The 8,759-nt window shown below is 31.4% G+C and overlaps 1 pseudogene; it reads left to right on the forward strand.

Moving 5' to 3' along the window:
* The first annotated feature begins 4,848 nt into the window (after window positions 1-4,848).
* LOC125594775 lies at window positions 4,849-7,861 on the forward strand (annotated as a pseudogene).
* The last annotated feature ends 898 nt before the right edge of the window (window positions 7,862-8,759 follow it).

The raw sequence follows: 8,759 nt of genomic DNA on the forward strand, positions 1-8,759 counted from the left end.
GAGAGCTACAAGAAATGCGAACAACGATGAAAACTGCAACGACACGAGAAAACAGAGAAGGAAAGGGAGACAAAACAAAATCAACAAACTGTGGAGCTGTCTTCGAACTATGAAAGAGAGCATAGAAGTCAGACCCTCAACAACTAAATCTTAAAAACCAAGACGAGCAAGGACTATTGAATGTAAACCAACGACGAGGAAGACAACATCAAACATGACTAAAATCTGACCCAACCCAAGGAGATGCAGTTCTTAACATCAGCCGAAATCTAAGGAAGAATATGAGCAACCTATATTAACTGGAAAAGCCTACAACATTGTGAGAAACAACCACACAACTTGGAACTCATAAAGTCAATATACAACAAATTCTGTATAATCTCACTGACGAAGAAGGCGAGGAAGAACAAGAGCACAAGATGAGTTTTTCCGGTGATGGTGAGAAGCACCACACACTGGAAAGGTAAACGAAAAATAGAGATGATGACGGCTCAAGGTCAAAATATGGGGAGAGAAAAAAAAACATCTTAAAAGTTATAATGTTCAAAAATATGAAAAAAATAAAATACAATTTTGACGTTGAAACCATTAATCTTAAAATCGACAAATGCCTAAATGCAAAGTTATTGAAATTCAATATGCTTTTACATTATATGCTCAATTCACTACTAACAAGTTCTATACACACAACAACACATTAGTGGAAAAATGAAACACAAAATATATTAACCTATCACCCACTACTACATAACATACTAAAAGCACTAAATAATGCTCTTAACAAATAAACGACCACAAAATTACAATATCCAAAAAGTCATACTGTTAATAGCAATAAAATAAAATAATTGTGGACTATCTAATCTTTTCCGCACTAACTATTATTATATAAAGTTTGATAATCTATTTTATTGTTCACTAAAATTCAAGATGAATAAATAAATAAATAAAATAGTAGAAATATATTTTAAATATTTAGTTTATTCACAACTAATGAATAACATATATTTTTATTATTTTACTGTTTTTACTATTTTCTATTATTTTATTTACAAATTATATATTTAGTTTATTCTAGAATGAATTTACTCAGTAAACTTATTGACATAAAATATAAAACATAGGCATTGTGATAATGAAACCAATAATTGCTAGGTTTTGGACGGAACAAATACTAAAAAGCCATATTGATATATCATATTATATTATTAACCATCCATTTTTCGGTTTGAATTATATTTACATTTGACTTATTTTTAAAAATAATACTATTTAAATATGATTTAAATCTAATAATATGAACTTTACAAAACGAACAATTTAGTGAATTCCTAATTGTAACATTTATTGAGAGTGTACTATACCACCTTTAATAAAAATGACATTAAAATGACAAAATAGCACACATAAGAATAAAATAAAAACATTTTTTCAAGAAAAATAATTACGAACAATCCCGCGCGTAGCGCGGACACCCCCTAGTATATATATATAGAAAGACAAATAACTTTGTTATTTGGGTTGCCTTAGCGGGTACTTGGACCAGAACAAACTCTCCTTAAAACTAACATAGTTCTTAGCACCTAATAACATTGAGTACATATAACAAATTTTGTAGTGTAATCAAAATAATAAATTTTGAAATTATTGCTCGCACGAATGTCAATCCCATCTAGCAAGCATATACATGGACACAAGTTTAGTTTACTTTAACAATGTGTTAAAGATAATAAATTTAGGATTTTTAATGTAAAAACCCCTCAATTAAGTTTATTTTGGGTTAAACTCCCTAAATAAAAGATTTAACAGAAAATCCCCCAACCTAAATTATCTTAATGAATCAGACTCTCCGTTAATTGTCCGTTAAAGTTCGTGAAACAACACGATTTGTTAATAAAAACAACACAATGTTTAACTAAAAATATCATGTAGTTTACCATTATCACTTTTAACTTAAAAGTTTTAAGTGTCGTAAAAGTCCCATTACTGAGAGATACGATGGATGAACCCTAATTTTCGAAAGAAAGATTTTGATTATCGTTAATTTAGTTCTTGTGAGAATCTGAGAGAAGCTGTGTTCGTGAGTTCAAACACAATGACAATCTTAACTCTTGACATAAAATAAGTACAAAAACAACACTTGAAACACAATCAAAATGTCATAGAAACAAGTTTAAAACAACACTTTCACCACAAAAACAAGCTGCAACCACAACTCTATCTTAACAACTTAATTTAGTTAGCTTTTAACCAAACTGACTTACTTTTATTCTTCTGGTTGTGTAACTACACAACCAAGTCTTCTTCCTTGACTTCTTCTTCCTTTCTTGCTCTTCACGCTTCTTCTTCTTCTTCTTCTTCCGTTTCTTGCGCTCCAAGCTTCTTCTTCTTCTACGTGACTCCTTGGTTACTTCCTCTTTTTGTGTGGCAAGCTTCCTTGCTTTCACTTCTTCTTCTCTTAGAGGATTTAATCAAGGTTCAATCTCAACACTCAATGTCAAAACAATAGCCAAAGCTCCTCTGTGTATTTCAGGAGCAAATTCCATTCAAATTTTGCCTAAATAGCACAATCAATTGAAAACAAAACTTTAAACAAATTAGAAAAATCACATAACAAAGTGAAAGCAAAAGAGAACAAAACGAAAGGCATAAAGTACACGAATCACCACGGAGAAGATGAACAATTATAAACTTGAAAATTTGAAGAACCCTAATTTTAACTTTGGGACTCGCCATACAGATATAAGGAAGAAGAAAACCACGTCGTTTTTTTTTTGCATTTATTAAACTATGCGTTCCATTTAGATGGAGATTTTCAAATTTATAACGGGACAACTAACGGAGGGTCTGATTCACTAAGATAATTTAGGTTGGGGGTTTTTTATTGAATTTTTAATTTAGGGGTTTTTATCCAAAATAAACTTCATTGAGGGAGGGGGGGTTTTACATTAAAAATCCATAAATTTAATAGTATCATGTACACAACAGAAATACTTACTGTTGGAAGATCACTAACAATATGAATACAAATGAAAAGCTAAAAATACATATCCTAAGTATAAATGCTACAGTTATATTTAGCAATTATAATTATTGTTAGCAGGTATATATAGTTTTAGAAGAGTAAAATATTTGAAAATAAAATTCTTATGAATTACAACAAAAAGTGTCAACTAATAAAGAAATACCACACCAAATGGTGGAGACATTTCAAAAATATATGTTCAACATGAAGCCCAACCATTTTTCTACATAATGAACGACATCAACTAACATGTAAGGACATGTAGCAATTATATAAGATCTAAATTTATTGTTATAAACCAATTTATGGTGTCAAATTCGATATTAGCTAACAAAGAATTTATAAGATAATAAACTATGTATCAGATAACATGTCATGTACCAGACAATGTATCCAATAGTAACTGCTAACAAAACATGAACCTAAAAATGGAATATAAAAGTAAGGTTCTGCTAAAGATAAATAATATCTGGTAATTAAGTAAATAGCGAGTAATATAAATGTGTTAGTTATAATAATTTTAGTATTATTATATAAACAACTGAAACAGTTAATTTAAGTGGTCTTCAACAATATTAATACAAAGGAAAATCCAAAAATATATTGATATGAAAAATTAAAAATTTTGGTGATCAATGGAGTATGAGGATTTACAATGAATTAGAACATAGGAAAAAAGAGCGACAAAGTAGAATATAAGTGTGCCCAAAAAAAAGTAGAATATAAGAAGAGAAAGAGAGTGAGAGATAAAATACACAGCACACAAGAAATAATTTTTTTTTGGTTAACACACAAAACATAAACATAAGAAGAGAAAAAAAAAATAGAGAAAAGAAAGAGAGAGGAATTGATTTCACGTGGATGTGAAAAAGAGAAATACTCCCTCCGTTCCTAAAAGATCTATGTTTTAGAATTTTCACACTTTTTAATAAAAATATTAAAATTTAACTATAAGTACATAATTTTTTGTAATTTTATATTTCTTATATTTTTAAACCAATAAGATTTTAAGAAATGCAATTAATGTTCTTGAACTTCACAATTTCTCATTATTAGTTGATAAAAATTGCATTAGAAATATAAAATATGTATCTTTTTGAAACAAAAGTTTTATCTAGAATATAGATCTTTTAGGAACTGATGGAATAAAAGAGTTAAACATAGAAAGAGAGAGAGCCTGAAAGAAAATTAAAAAAATGACCACTTGCATGACACAAACTGACGCACCTATATGATGTATGGATCCATGGCAGATGGGCAAAATGGGAACGAAATTTAGTACGAAAAATGTGAGGGTCGAATGCAAATTAGAGGTTCATTTGGGTGTATACACACCAATTTCTGTATATAATATCTAAAATTAAATATTTATTTATTTTTCTAAATAAAACATATTTAAATATATAGTTCTAAATAAGAAAATTTTCTTTAAATTAGTAAAGCTATAAATTAATAATCTATCGTAATTCCAATACTATTAATTAATTTGTAGAAGCTTTGAATGGTGACCAATAGAAAGAAGATCATTCAATTTCTTACTATTCCTATAAAATTATATTATTTATAAAGAATATTTTTTTCCTTTCCATTTCATTTCATTCGAGATTAATGTTTAGTTATTCGAATTACTACATACAAAATATGCCACTGGAAAGTTCAGAAAAACAAAACTATGTTATTGGAATTGCTACATACAATACTATGATTCATGTATGATAGACCTGGAAAATTTGTAGCTTTGCAAAGCAAAGAGGTTCAGTGTGCGTCATACTTCAAATTTCATCCGACTCTTCCAACCCAATTTTATTGTCCTTTAGTCAACACTAATATTTTTCTTAATAATTCTTTAGACCTTTTCTTTCAGAACCAATTTCGGGTTTAAGAATCTTTCAAACCAAATTATTCCTCTATATATATATATAACAGAAAAGGGAAGTTAAAGAATTACATAAAGTATCCGCGTCCTCAAATCTTGTGATGATGACAAACACCACTACAAAAACTCGTAACACCTTTCTTAGTTACTTTGTTCTGTTCCTTTTGGGATTTGTGGTGATGGATGTTGGTTTAGGACAAAACACAACAAGTAATGAAATAAAAGTAGGTGTAGTTCTTGATCTCAAAACAAACTTTTCCAAGATCTGCCTCACTTCTATTAACATGTCGTTGTCTGATTTCTACCAAACTCATCCTCATTACCGCACAAGACTTGCGCTACACATCAGAGATTCCATGGAAGATATTGTTGAGGCATCAGTTGCAGGTTCTTTACTTTTTTCTGTCTCTTGCTTCTCCGTTACTATTTTTAAGTAAGGGTAACTTGGTATTGTTATTTTTAGTTTTAGTTGAATGAATATTACCTATGAAGTCACGTAACGTCCATACATGATTAGGTACTATTTTCATTGAATCTAAACAATCTTTTAGATGCCTACCGAATCCCAAGTGTGTTCTTGTATAGTATGTGCAATGAGTCTGTTAGATTACTGGTATATGCTTAGAATCTTGCTGAAGATTAGTCTACTCAGAAATCTTTTGATTAACAATCTTCAGTCTCTTTCTATCCAGGAAGTCGTGGTGACTATCGTATGGTCGAGAAAATTCCTATCACTATATTTAAATTATTAAGAATTAATATCCTAATAACATTAGATTATAACGGAATTACAAACTGATTAAAATATATGCTTTTGAAAAACTCTACATGTTGAATATAATAAAAGACTCATAAAACTAGTAAGATTAGACATTTAAAATGTTAAATGCATAAACCAATAACAGCTCATTCTATTAAAAATATTAAAATCCATAAACGAACAACTATATAATTCCATTTATTGTCGTTCTATCTGTAAGCAAGCGTACATTATCTTCTCAGTGGTCCAAACAAAGGATTAACCATTCTTTTCCTTTTTTGTTTGCTTGTGGTGTAAACAGCCTATGACCTAATCAAGAAGGAGCAAGTGAGCGCCATCATCGGACCAAGAAGCTCTATGCAAGCCGAGTTTATGATTAAAGTGGCCACCAAATTTCAAGTACCGACCATCACTTTCTCAGCAACGAGCCCTCTTCTTAAACTATCAACAACCCTTACTTCGTCCGAGCCACTATCGACGACTCATTCCAGGCGAAGCCATTGCGTCCATTGTCAAATCATTTGGGTGGAGAAGCGTCGTCGCCATTTATGTGGACAACGAGTTAGGTCAAGAAATCATGCACTCCTTGTCAGAGGCTTTAGAAGACGTTGAAGTCCAAAGAAGTGCGATCTCTCAAGAGGCTAGCGATGATCATATTCTAAAGGAACTTTATAAACTCAAGACAGAGCAGACAAGGGCATTCGTTATCAACATGGACGCAAGTCTCGGATTCCGGGTTTTGAAGAAAGCTAGAGAAATAGGGATGATGGAGGAAGGGTATGTTTGGTTACTATCAAATGGAATGACCCATATGATGAGAGACAACGGTCGTAGCTTAGAGACTATGCAGGGCTTGTTAGGTGTGAGGAGTTATGTCCCTCAGTCTAAGGAGCGTGAAGATTTCAGTTTGAGATGGAAAAGAAAACTCGAGAAGGAGAACCGGACGGGGGATGGTACAGAGCCTAATGTTTTCGCATTGCGGGCGTATGATTCGGTCACTGCATTGGCCATGGCCGTGGAGAAAACCAACACAAAGACATATATGAAGACCTACGGTTCACATCTTATAGAGGCTCTCTCGGATATAGAATTCAAGGGTTTAGCAGGAGAGTTCAAACTCATTAACAGGCAGCTCGAGTCATCAACTTTTGAGATCATCAATGTTGTTGGAGATGAAGAGCGGATTGTCGGATCATGGACACCAAGCAGTGGACCTGTGAATGCAAAATCAAACAAAACGACATTATTTTTGGGCAAGAGGTTTGGGCCAGTAATATGGCCTGGGAACTCGACCGTTGTTCCAAAAGGTTGGGAGATTCCAACAACGGGAAGAAGATTAAAGTGGGTGTTCCAGTAAAGAAAGGATTCATCAATTATGTGGAGATAAAGACAGATCCAATCAGTACGGTAACAACCACAACGGGATACGCCATAGACATCTTTGAAGCTGCTCTTAAGAAGTTACCATATTCAGTCATTCCTCAATACTACGGTTACGAGTCTCCAGAGAATAACTACAATCATTTGGTCCAACAACTCTATGAAGGGGTAAGTTCTTTTTTTATCCGCACATCTTTTTTTTTACTTTTAAACAAAAGATAAAAATAAAATAAATAATAAACAAAATTATAATGGTATTTTTCTTTTATGTCTGATTCCCAACATACTATTAAAAATGACGCAGAAGTGGGATGCAGTTGTTGGAGATATAACAATCACAGCGAACAGGTCATTGTATGTTGATTTTACGTTACCATACTCAGAGTCTGGAGTGTCTATGGTAGTGCCGCTAAGGGACAGCAAGAATAAGAACGCATGGGTGTTCCTCCAACCATGGAGCTTAGACTTATGGGTCACCACTGTTTGCTTCTTCGTAGTCATTGGTTTTGTTGTGTGGCTGTTAGAACACAGAGTCAACACCGACTTTCGTGGACCGCCTCACCACCAGATCGGCACTAGTTTCTGGTTCTCCTTCTCTACCATGAATTTTGCCCACCGTAAGTTGTTACAGAATCCTACTATGATCATATGTTAAAGTTCATTCCCATTCCATCCATCTCAAAACCAATTTACAATAAGTAAGATTGGTATACATTTTATAGCGAGTCCTGAACCCATTAACATGAAACATCTAATGAAACCCCTATTTAAGATAAATTATTGGGTTCTCTAGATTCACCGACCAATAGTGTTTGACTATTTTATATTTGATATCTTTTAAAAACAAAACAAAATTGAATTTCTAAATAAGATTATATTTTTAAAATAAAACAATAAAAATACATAAAAATAGTTACAAAAATAAATAAATAAATATTGTTAAACCGTTAGCAAAATACTAAATCCTGTACCCTAAATCCTAAACTCCAAACCCTAAATTATAAACCTTAAATCTTGGATAAACCGTAAACCATTGGAAAATTTTAAACCCTAGATCATAAATTAAAACTAAATCTTAATAACACTAAACCCTAAACTCTAATCACTAAACCCTAAACCCTTGGATAAACCCTGAACCCTTGGATAAATCATAAACTCTAAATCAAAAATATTTAAAATTAAACCCTAGAGTTTATGATTTATCCAAGGGTTCAGAGTTTACCCAGGGGTTTAGGTTTAGTGATTAGGATTTAGGGCTTAGTGTTATTAAAATTTATTTTTTAATGTATGATTTAGGGTTTAAGATTTTCCAACGGTTTAGAGTTTATCCAAAGTTTAATGTTTAACGTTTAGGGTTTAGGGTTTAGAATTTAGGGTATAGGGTTTAGTATTTTGGTGAAGACATAATAATATTAATTTATTTATTTTTGTAATTATTTTTATGTATTTTTATTATTTTATTTTAAAAATATAATCTAATTTGGATATTTAATTTTATTTTCTTTTTAGAAAGATATCAAATATCAAATACTCAAACACTATTGGATGGTGAGCCTAGAGGTTCACCTTAGGGGGTAAACCCAAGAATTTCTCCCTATTTAATATATATATTTTTTTTTTTGACAAAAAATTATGTAGTTTTTTATTTTTATTTATCAGTATTTAGATGTTAATTTTTTATTATAAAATAAAACTGTCTAAGATAATTTTTTCATTTG

Source organism: Brassica napus, assembly GCF_020379485.1.
Source record: "Brassica napus cultivar Da-Ae chromosome C4 unlocalized genomic scaffold, Da-Ae chrC04_Random_4, whole genome shotgun sequence".
Lineage (NCBI taxonomy): Eukaryota > Viridiplantae > Streptophyta > Magnoliopsida > Brassicales > Brassicaceae > Brassica > Brassica napus.